This window comes from Botryllus schlosseri, chromosome 12 (assembly GCF_051294905.1).
Source record: "Botryllus schlosseri isolate E-star chromosome 12, Bs_hap1, whole genome shotgun sequence".
Lineage (NCBI taxonomy): Eukaryota > Metazoa > Chordata > Ascidiacea > Stolidobranchia > Styelidae > Botryllus > Botryllus schlosseri.
Window position 1 is genome coordinate 3,517,465 of NC_137247.1, and position 12,947 is coordinate 3,530,411.

Consider the following 12,947-nt stretch of genomic DNA (forward strand, 5'->3'; position numbering starts at 1 on the left):
ATTACGAACGAGGGTAAGACTAGGCGCGTTCGCTTAGCTTTCTATTCATTGTCTGAAAAGACATTCATCACCCGCAGCGTAGCTAATTACTTGCAGCTACCGGGTATTCGAAGCCAACAAATGAACATTAGTGGATTTAGCTGTACTTCAACCGCTAGTTCAATGGAACCGTTATACATTCGTCTGGAACTATTACATTCCGAATCGAGAGGCTGTACTGTAGTCCAAGCGTTCGTTCAAGACGTTGATATTTGCACGCCCGTCGCCCATAGATAACGTCACTACGACGGATTTCCGCTGGCTGACCCTCTTCCATAGGACAACGGTACGGTAGATTCTATTGGGTGGACGTTATCATTTCTCGCTGATGCAGGGATCGGTTATTTGTCCTGTAATCCCCGAATCTGGACCATTTGCAATTGAAACCATTTTCGGTTGGATATGGGCTGGACCATGTAGTCGTAATTTCTCAGTTGCTTACCATAGAAGCTCGTTAGATGCGCAGCGCTCAGACTTCCATCCTTGGCAACTATCAGACAAAAAGCTCGAACGATTTCAGATATGTAAACGCGATGCAAAAGAGTTGCAGCCCAATTTCGGCAAGCAATACTCGTTGGCTAACAACAAAAACGGTTGAAAGGAAAAACTCCTACAGATTGGCTAAATACGATCATGCAATAGGCTAATGGATTACGTGGCAATGGTTTCGCTCGAAAATTGTCGCAAGTGGAATTGGAAAATTAGCACCATTCCTCATGTCCCGCATCATCGGATTCTCGAGAAGCGAGTTGCTCCACCAAATTGCGAATTGCTCTCGACGCAAGCGCTAAAAATGGCTGTGGGTGTGGGTATTCGCTAAACGATTGCGTTTTCAAGGGTCCAAATTCCTTACCCGGCGTCGGAGCAACTACGAGTTCGCACTTGTAAAATTGCTTTGAGCGGTGACATTCGTAAAATGATTTGCCAAGCGGCTGTAAATCACGACCATCGTCGGCGTTTCCAATTATACCTTTGGCGAAACTGCGAATCGCGAAGAACGTCAGACGTCTACGTGATGGAAAGAATCATGTGCGAAGTCTCATCAAACCCTTTCCTCGCTATTCAAACAATCCACCATCTTTCTAATACTGCGCCATTCATTGAAAGATCTGGACGCGACTTTGGCAATGAAATCTTTCGCAATGGGTACTAGTACGTCGATGAAATTTCAATGTGGGTGGAATAGCGTTGAAGACGTTTTCTGCAAGCAGCTGAAGTTGGTAGAGTACCATATTCACAAATTAACGACGAGTGCTACAAATGATTGTGCATACCAAATATCGTCTGGTCGGCAAGTGATATAACCGATCGAGGCTACACAAAATAGCTGGCGTGCAGGTGCGTATACTGCAGACATGGGGTGATTACTTCATGAATGTAATCGATTGCGATTACGATTACTTCCGAATGACGCGATTACGATTACGATTACGATTACAGCAAAATCAGCAAGTAGTCGATTACGATTACGATTACATTGGAAAAGTAATCACGATTACTCACGATTACATTTATTTTGCATCTTAGAGATTATATTGGAAGACAATATATGGATTGCGCTGAAAAGGCCTAATGAGATGACAAACTTCCTTGAAAAAGATGCGTCATTTGCTTGTTACGTCATAATGTACATATTGCCTATTTTTATAATGGACGATTAATCGCACCCAGCGATTTGCATTCTTGCCAGGTCCATGACTGCCGTACGCCAAATTTCCCAATAGGGTGGGGAGCGAGCTCGAAAGGGACTGAAAAGTCTTTCGTAAACCAACATAAATTATAGAGTATTTTCGAGAGATTTAATTAACTTGAAAATTGTGTTTTTTCAAGTTGTAAAATTATGCCATATTTGTGTAATGCTTTCGAAAAAACATGTTGTATGAGCCTACGGACAATTGCCGCTCGATTTAGCCGATATACATCGATATAGGTGGGTTGGAACCCCTCAAAATAGTCGGTTCAACAGTTATATTAAAGATATTGCGTCAAAGAAGCTATATTTACCCTATATTTTCAATTGTCAATGTCAATTCACATTCGTGACGTCATTGCTTAAAAAAGAAACAATAAAAAAACATGTTTGAAACAATGGCCGTCTTTTAAACATGTTTGCTTTAAATTGATTATTGTTTTAAAAGCAGCCCTAATTTATAGTAATAGGGATTTAAGTTCCAATCAATAACGTGCCACGACACACCAAAGACATATGCAGTTTCGACCAACACGCGACTTCACGAAGTGTGCTACTAAAGAAAGACCTTGGCCCAAACCTAGGGTATGTGCCGATTGTCACTAGCCGCGCTGGGTGGGCGTGACTTATAGTCTGGTCCTTCCAATCTGAGCCCACAATGCAAATGCCACTCCTGGGCACCCACAGAGCATTAAAGACATGACAATTTGTGTGTGCGTCTAACGAAAGTCTGCTTTTAGTGTGCTACGTTTTGGATACAACAATATCTTTTGATTATATAGCATACCGAATGCCATGAATTAACAACATACACCAAATTAATTATAACAAGATACCAGACGTAAATCTGACCATCGGGGGCAGAGAGAGGATTAAAAATTAATAATAATATAATGCAATTACCAATGTTATTGACGGCATTCAGTCTTCAACTTGAAAATATCACCCTATGGGGCCAAAGACCAACGTTTGGACTGGGAGACGAATTGCTGTTTTGGTTCTGATTCTAGCTATATCCCACGCTAACATGATATATAAGCCCATGGCTATGACGGCAGGTCCCTATGTTGAGTTACCTTGAGTAAAGGATAGTGAAATAACGATTGGTGCCCGTTTCAAGTAGAGTCATATGAGAATAAGATGAAGAGAACATAAAACTCTGCCTTCAACTTAATACAGATAATGTACTGCAAGCGGCCGTTACGAAAAACTGCAAAAACGGCTCGGTTATGATATTAAACAGTAGCTGTTGATGTTTAATGCTTCGTTTTATTTGACGAGTACAAAATTTCAAATCTTTGTCCGGTGTACATACGTACTACATGGGCCTACTGCTCGCCAATCAGTAACGGTCAGACTGCGTCTAACTCAGCATAACCAAACATCAATACACAAGTTACTATTTTAAACTAGGTAAGTGGTGATTAATTATCCTGCTGCAATGTACTATGTGGCGTGTGGAACGTGTTGATAAGCTGATAAACAGCACGGCGGGTGTTCTTACAATCACACTAATGTACGTACATCGAATATCTATTTACTGTGGATACTTGTTACGCAATGACTAGCAAAGCTAATATGCTACTTCTGACGTAATAATGAGCAATGGCATTTGAAAATAAGACGTTTGTGCTATCACGTAACTGGTATAACATCTCTTCCTTGTTCACGAATATTCAGTTCATTTCGTAGTCCTTGCACAAATAAAAAGTAATCGTTCTTTCACAAAAAATCGATTAGATATGGGAAGTAGTCGATTACGATTACGATTACTTCGGAATTTTTTCGAATGTAATCGATTGCGATTACGATTACTTGAAAATGCTGTAATCGTCGTAATCGATTACGATTACTAATCGCGATTACCCCATGTCTGGTATACTGACGTAAACGTGATTACATTTCAGAAGTTTTGAAAACCGCACATTTGCGTAATATCATTTGATTCGGGCAGTGTTGAAATGATGACTGGCCGCAAAATATCAACCGGAGGTCTCCTGAGATATATGAAGTACAGATATCCGTCAGGGCCCTGCTTTCCTTGGTAAACTTGCCCGTTTGTCGACGTGCCATGGACAATACTCTCTGATTTGCAAGGAAATATACAGCTTGAGTGGACCACGCGCTTGTAGACATCCGTTAAGGCCCTGGTTGTCTTGATGAACTTGCCCGTTTGTCGACGAGCGATTGACGATACTCTTCTGATTTGCAAGGGAATACAAAGCTTGAGTGTACCGCGTGCTTGCAGACATCCGTCAGAGCCCTTCTCATCTTCAAAAACTTGCCCGCTTGTAGACGAGCCATTGACAATACTCTTCTGATTTGCAAGAGGGAATATAAGGCTTGAGTGAACCACGCGCTTGCTGACATCTGTCAGAGCCCTTCTCGTCTCGATAAACTTGCCCGTTTGTCGACGAGCCATTGACAATATTCTTCTTATTTGCAAGGAAATATATAGCTTGAGTGAACCACACGCTTGGGAGACATTGTACAGGTAATAAGGCATCGACAATCCAGCAGACTACCGCAGCCTAGGCATGGCGCTTGACGGATTGAAGAACCGAACTGAACTGACTGATGTCAGACGAGTGCGATTGGCTGGCGAAATCGCACATGGACTAACCGAATCCAGAAGCGAACACAGAAACCGCATCTCCTCGCGTGTTGTATGTGGATCGCTATACAGTAAGTAACTATTCCGAAAGGGTGCCTTTATTTTGTACATGCAAGCTAATGAAAAGCTAATGCAGCTAATTAAGCTAATGAAAAGCTAATTAAGCTAATGAAAAGCTAATTAAGCTAATGAAAAGCTAATTAAGCTAATGAAAAGCTAATTAAGCTAATGAAAAGCTAATGAAAAGCTAATTAAGCTAATGAAAAAGTAAGCAAATGAAAAGTAAGCTAATGAAAAGCTAATGAAGCTAATGGAAAGCTAATGAAAAAGTAAGCTAATGAAAAGTACGCTAATGAAAAGCTAATGAAGCTAAAAGCTAGTGACTCTAATAACTATGCTGTAGCACGGGGGCCTTTCGACCCGCCTGGCGGGAGCAGACCTTTTAACGTGGCCCATGCATTTCAAAGGGGAGTTTGGACTTTGAAAATTTTCGAGCTCGCCTATACTTTAACGTGGGCGACATAACTGCCGCAACTTTGCCGCGTCTCGCCTACCCCAAAACACGCGGCCCTATGGCAAACCGGCTATTCTTGCTCGGATCGGTCCCAGATTTCGTGTGAGCCTAGTCATGAGGGGTGTTTGGCCGAGAAATTTTTTAAAAAATTTTCCGAAAATTTTTTCAGACTTCAATTTTTTTTCAATTTCGTTGCCATGTTAAAGGATAAGGAAGTTGGAGTTAGTCGTTTTTTCGATAAAAAAAAAATTTAAATTTTTTTCTCGATCCCCACTTTTCTGGTATCGTTCGACGCAGTACACGTAGAACACGCCGGTACCCTCGGCGTGGCTTTAGGAGGTCGCAAAAATATTTCAGATTTTTATCCTCGTTCTGTGATCAGGAGCTCGAATCGACTAGTCGCTTAGCTTTACGACGCACAGGAGCCGAGATACGACGTTTCGTGTTATAGCTCGACTCCAGTGATGCCCAGCCCCAAGCTCGACCCCTCGTTGGAAGCGCCGCAACGAGACGAAGCCGAAAGTTTCGGAAAATTTAAAAAATAAATTCTTGGCCGATGCAGACTGAAAATGATGACACCGACGACGAGGCTAGCGTAAGCAACGATTCTGCACCTGTCGAAAACAGCATCGTTTTTCATGGCTTTGCACAACTTCATAATAAAGTGTTTGAAGTTGAGGATCAGTTGTTGTGTCCTGCCTTACAGTATCAAGCAGGAGGTGCTTATGACAACCTCAAAAGCACATTTAATTGCATTCAGCGAAAACTGAGACAGGTGACATTGGAAGTCAAGCAACAAAGGATGCAAAATATGCATTAAATGACTTTGCACGATATGTTCAAGCAGTGTTTTCCTGACATTCAGTTATGGTGCTTGCTGTTGAAATAGTTGAACCCAGAAATTGTGAAGAATTTTTGCGTACTTATATGGGATGCGAACTTAAACGGGTGCGTACTTAAGCGGTAGATTACTGTACTGCGTCCGCTGCGTCGAACGATACCAGAAAAGTGAGAATCGAGAAAAAAATTAAAAAAAATTTTTTTATCGAAAAAACGACCAACTCCAACTTCCCTATCCTTTAACAATTAACATGGCAACGAAATTGAAAAAAAATTGAAGTCGGAAAAAATTTTCGGAAACTTAAAAAAAAAATTCTCGGCCAAACACCCCCCACGACTAGGCTCACACGAAATCTGGGACCGATCCGAGCAAGAATAGCCGGTTTGCCATAGGGCCGCGTGTTTTGGGGTAGGCGAGACGCGGCAAAGTTGCGGCAGTTATGTCGCCCACGTTAAAGTATAGGCGAGCTCGAAAATTTTCAAAGTCCAAACTCCCCTTTGAAATGCATGGGCCACGTTAAAAGGTCTGCTCCCGCCAGGCAGGTCGAAAGGCCCCCGTGCTACAGCATAGTTATTAGAGTCATTAGCTTTTAGCTTCATTAGCTTTTCATTAGCGTACTTTTCATTAGCTTACTTTTTCATTAGCTTTCCATTAGCTTCATTAGCTTTTCATTAGCTTACTTTTCATTAGCTTACTTTTTCATTAGCTTAATTAGCTTTTCATTAGCTTTTCATTAGCCTTTCATTAGCTTTTCATTAGCTTAATTAGCTTTTCATTAGCTTAATTAGCTTTTCATTAGCTGAATTAGCTTTTCATTAGCTTAGTTAGCTTTTCATTAGCTTACTTTTCAATAGCTTACTTTTTCATTAGCTTAATTAGCTTTTCATTAGCTTTTCATTAGCTTAATTAACTTTTCATTAGCTTAATTAGCTTTGCATTAGCTTAATTAGCTTTTCATTAGCTTAATTAGCTGCATTAGCTTTTCATTAGCTTGCATGTACAAAATAAAGGCACCCTTCCGAAATTGTTCGTATTACAGCGTGAATCTTGCGTTGGCGGCATCGTGATTACACGAAAATGAACCCAGAGTGCAACAATCGATTCGTTGGACCAAATGAGTTATGAATGGAGGAATGATTCCTTTTATGTCGGTTTCAACGCTCAAGATTCAGCAGCGCAATCGAAAACCTCGACAATGGTGAAAACGTGTCGAATAAATCAAAAATTAAAGACGTGGGTCCGAAAGCAGTCCTTGGAAAATGATCAAATCGTTGTCGATGATCGCTTGTGTTCGTATGATTGCGTTCTCCAATTATTCTTCCTCTCCAAGGAGAAGTTAGTGGGAAAACTACGTGTACATGTCTATGAAAATAACTCCCATTCTCCTCGTGACACAACCTATCGCGATTATTCGTGAGCGCTTCCTTTTGTTGATATCAGGAGCGAGGTAAGAAGGGCATTGCGAAATTGTATCGTTTGTCGACATTCGATCACGAAACCACTATAACATAAAATGGGTATTCCAAAGGAACATATTTGCGCTTCCGCATTTACTGAGTTCCGGTTGGATTTCACGGGCAAATTTATATTAGAAATAGGTGACGATGCAACGCAAAAAGCGTACATTTGTTTTTTCACTTGCCCCCACAGTAGATTGATTCGTTTGAAATTGTCTAACGATATGTCCAGTTGTCCACGGACGGATTCATCGGTGCTTTGCAACGAATGATCAACGGAGGCGGCTGGTGTCGGGAAATCAAACAACGGCAAACAACTTACTTACAAAAAAGCTGAATTCAGATTTCGACACGCGCGTCAGCCGTCAAATTCAAAAACCGAGCAGATAGTTAAAGGGGCACTGCGCTCTAAAAATGATGTGGTCTCAAATTGACGGTAAAAACGAACAAAAATTTTTGGCCGCAGCCATTTCCTTCAGAACGCCACCGTAATGGAGCTGCAATTTATTGAAATTTCTACAAGACCAGCTGCCGCGGCGGCTTAACCCGTTACATGGCACGATGTCTTCATCGTCGCACTTGCTCGACGCGATAAGGCAGTCACGCAGAGATTGAAACTTAGACACATCTCCTTCATAACATCGGCTGACAACTATCTAAAATTCGTTCTCTGCGTGACTGCCTAATCGCGTCGAGCAAGTGCGACGGTGACGATGTCGAGCCATGTAACGGGTTAAGCCGCCGCTGCAGCTGGTCTTGTAGAAATTTCAATAAATTGCAGCTCCATTACGGTGGCGTTCTGAAGGAAATGGCTGCGGCAAAAAAATTTTGTTCATTTTTACCATCAATTTGAGACCACATCATTTTTAGAGCGCAGTGCCCCTTTAAGCTTTTGCAGACAACGAAATAACGTGAAGATACATCGCCGAACGTGCTCCAACCGCGGTGCCTTCTATGAGAGAATGAACAGATCGACCGAAGAACCTCTCGGAAAAATTCTGGGTAAGGCTGAATTGAATCTCGCACTGAACTCTGCACCACTTCGACAGATATAGAGTGTGCGATGAACCAGCAGCCGTTGACGTATCTCTGTTCTGATCAAAGAAATCCACAAGCAATCACTCCCTCTAATTTAGCAGTTGGTCGACCACTACGACATCTTCCGTATTTTTCGTCCAAAGCCGGTGTCGGCGTCTCGAAGCGATTTCGTTATCTCCAAACGCTGTTGCGGTATTTCTTGGCAAGGTGGTCGACGGAATATCTCCCGACATTGATCAGAAGTAACAAATGGACTTCCGAACTTTCTGTTCCAAACGTCGGAGACCTCTGTTCAATTGCGGACGACGAATACGCGCGCTCGAATCGGAAGTTCTGCAGAATCGTTCATGCTTTCCAAGCAAAGATGGCCTCGTGAGGACGAGGCCTTCTCTATATTCAATTGCCAGACCAGTTTTTGTTGGTTACTTTGCTGTAAAGGCGGTTAATGATTCATTGTTATAAATTCTACGTTGATTCTGCCTTTGCCTACTTTGTGACATATTCGTTGTAGTGAAGGGCTGTGTTAAAGTTATAGCGGCGTTACCTACCGTCAGGATTAGACAGGCCGCTGCGCTTATGGTCTTCGCACGATTTTTTCACGTGCCGCGCTGAAACAACCAATACATGAACTTGGCAATACCCGTGTTTAGTTCGAGTGTAGCTTGCAGATTAAAGTGTGTATCCCAGATTACTGACGGTTAAAGATCAATGTCAGTTGGTGATAGGCGTCCATCCTCAAGATTACCGGACTAGGACTGACCTATCGATCTCGCTTCCCATGACATGCCGCCCTATTCTTGTCGCTTTCTTTTATACTGTCTTAACTTTCATTCAGTGTGCATGCCTCCTCTTTACATCGCCTAGGCCAGTGGTTCCCAACCTTTTTCGACTCATCGCCCCCTTTTGAAGCTTCACACCGATCATCGCCCCCAAAATATTATGAAACTAAAAACAGCACATCGTCAGCCCCCCCAAACGGTTGGTCTTTGGCCCAACATGGTGATAAACCAAACCCCAGACCCCCCAGCCAGTGGGCCTTTTGTCGCTACATATCAGCTATACCCTATGCCAGTGGTTCTCAACCGGTGTGCCGCGGCACACTAGTGTGCCGTTTACGTCTCGCAAGTGTGCCGCGAGCGATTTCTTCAGAAGTTTGAAATTATGCGCAAAATAATTATAGTCTATCTATAGCAAACGATCAATAATGTAAATCGAGCTTGATGTGTACATAAATCAAAATTGATATTATGCCCGCAATCAGCACCCCCCTCGAATTCGCTTTACCGGGCAGATCGCGTGCCTTGAAGGCTGAATTCAGTTTTGCACAATACGTGATTGATCGCACGCAGGGAAGAGCAGACATGGCGGCGCCTGAGTGACAATTTAGTTTTCTAATCCTCACTGTCTCCCCAATCACCAGCGATAAATCAACTTCTTTGGGATTGACGTTCGAGTTTATCAATTCGAATTTCAAACATCGCAATCCACATTGATTGTTAGGGTATCGTGCCGGCACTTCCGTTTAAATGTATACGCTGTGTTACTGTCGACGAATATTAGAATTTAGAAGTAATGTTGATCAAATTATATCAGTTAACAAACCTCTTCGTCGCTGAGGTTATAATCTTGGTTTGTTGGAAGTATAATTGAACTGCGGCTGGCTGCCTATCCTCACGCGTGGTACACGATCTGCGTGAAAATGTAATGTATAGCCTGGTATAGCCTACACCACTACGCCTCCGTATTCGTTAGTGGCGAGATGCTTGACCTCGTCGACCCAATGCGGCAGTAGGCAGGTTTATTTTCAAACAAATCTTATGAAATCGTATCTAAGGGCAACTCGAGGTTTCTGTGAAGTCGTATATCAAAATCACCCCTATTATCTTCGTCTGAATACGCCATGTTTGTTGCAATCACGAAGGAACAATAGTCTAGCCCAGTGGTTCCCAACCTTTTTTTAGACACGCCCCCTTTATGATAGTGAAAAGATTTCGCGCGCCCCTTATCGTCATATCACAAAATCCAACCGGGATGCTAGCAACCTCAACAGATTGTTTGATGGTATGGAAGGTTATGACTGTTGATGAGAGAATTACAAAATATGAAATTCGGCCTATATATAGAGTAACACGCGTGAATTGGAGGTAAATCGCGCAGAGCGCAAAAACTATTTCCAGATGACCGCTTCTTCGCGCCCCCCATGTTGGGAACCACTGGTCTAGCCCGAGGAACACGACGACTTCTATCACGGCTTGGTAAGGGACGCTTTGCGTACAAAAGGTTAATTTTAGAATTATTAAAATGGAGAAGTTTATTTTTTTTAAAGGAAGTGCAGAAACATTTTGGATTGACTGCAGAGGTGGTCACATTAGTCGGCGTTACTAGTGGGTGCTAAATTCTAATAAGTATTCTGGTAGTTAGCAGGTGCCAAGCCAAAAAATTTCAGAACCACTATGCGATGGTGTGCCGCGAACTATTTTTCGTTTCCAAAGGGTGCCGCGAGGTCGAAAAGGTTGAGAACCACGGCCCTATGCCGTAGTTCGCCTAAACGCGCGGAGTGCGCCAAATTTAAATAATTCATGTTTGAATCGGTCAATATGGTCGGGAATTGCATATATATTGCTATCAATTTTTTATCCTCTTTCTGCTCGCGTAATCAGAGTTACCGGTAAAGCTGAGTGTGGTGTGCTGGAAAAGGTAGGACCCCTAAATATTAATTAAACATCTTCGGGCGGAATCGTTGTTATATTGACTTCGTTACATGATGCTATTTCGTGACCTCCTATATCTGCTATATCAGAGATATGGAAATCGTCAAAACGCACCAAACTAAAAGACGCATATGATTGCGGGATGGCATTTGTCCTGTAGGGTTAAGGTCGCCAGGACAGGAACATTCGACGCCACCAATTGAGGACAATTAAAGATGCACGTATATACACCGAAATTTTCGGTCAGAACAAGGGCATTCCTTTTCGGCCAAGGCCTTCTCGCTAGGGTTCTGGTACACTTCTCGGAGTCGCATGTTACATGGCCTCTACCTTCATATGTCTTGGTGTGTCGTGGCGCAGTAATGGCTGACGCCGAAGTCTCCCATTTTCATAAATCATGCGTATTTTTGTTGGGTGACGGGTATCCCAAAATGAAAAGATATGGCGAAAATTTTTGAAAAAGTTGCATGAATTTTCTATAATTAATGTTAATTCACGAAACAATTTTGGCCCCCCTCGAGTTCGAGCCCCCACCCCCAATTGGGGAGTTTGGGATGCGGTAGTTACGGTCCCGACTCCAATATAGCCGGTTTAACGCGCCATCGCCCCCCTATCGCCCCCTTCGTCTGTTTTCGCCCCCCCTAGACCGCCAAATCGCCCCCTGGGGGGCGATATCGCCCACGATGGAAACCACTGGCCTAGGCCAAGGTGGGTGACTGATTCCATAGACTAATCCAAGTCGCTTCGACGTCTATCTGTCTATTCACTGTATCGCATTTTTTGTGGTGTATTGAACTGATAAAATTGCTAATAAACCAATGATGATGATGATGATGCGTAAGGTACTGATGAGTTCGATGAGTGCGCGACGTTTCGCCTTTATCGAATAAAGTGATGACATCGTGTTCTAGGATACTATGGTGATGAAGAGACCGTTGGGTGTTCAGAACTTCGATATAGCCTACAATTTAATAGTACATTCATGATGAAATAACCCCGAATATTTTCGGTTGACATCTGCCAGGGGCAATCGTCAGCAACTACAGCAGTAAATAAATAACTATACCTTATCATGCATATCGAAGTAAATCGCTCATTCGGAGGGTGCTTTATAATGCTGACTGGGGCTGGGCGCGCGTCGGAGGTGAAAAGTGTCGATATACGTTGTCTAGTAGTACGAAATAGTTAAGTTTTCGATATATGCTGATATCAAAAAGACGAGCTGCCAAATACGCACGGTTATTAAATTTTGTAATCGCTAGATGGCGCAGTGGTTTAATATAGATAGAATATTATTGCTGCAAGACTAGAGGTGAGTGTCACAGGCTGGTTTTGCCTACTTGTACGACTTACTCAAGTGGTTGTATCTTTACGCTACTTCCGCTTCAACATAACAGATTTTAGGCAAAATTAAATAATTTTTACTTCGCTACTGCATAAATACCGGTCAGCGCTCGAGATTTGTGGACCGCGATCTGATATCGACCTCGCCTTCCGTCACATGCCACCTCATTTTGTCGCTTGTAAGTATTTTCATCAGTTCAAAACCCCACAAGACTGCGATACAATGAAAAGATAGGAAGGTGTCGAAACGACTTGGAGTATATAGTCTTTGAAATCAGGCCAGGAGGGTTTCCGATTCCTAAAAGAACAAAAATGGCGACACAGCGTAGTTTCGTGCATTTGCCCCAATAACCAAGACAATAAATAGCCCCGGTGATGTCAACAGCAGAGTATAAATGCACCACAAAGTATTTATTGGAACCTGAAATAAACGAACAAACCTGTTGGCATATAATCCCTTAAACTATGAAGAATATATTCGAAACGCTATAGACGGAGTACTGACCTTTCCAGTATGCTATAACCTCATTGGTCGTTTGTTATAAAGATAATAGAATAGCCAAATCGTGACACCGTAACGTAATGAAAGGTATCTGGAAGAGAGCTGCGTCATAAGCCTATATATGCATATGTATTTTGTCCTATACCGATATGTCGTTAAAGGTTGAAATCGTGTTCACATAACCCTGGTCATAGATT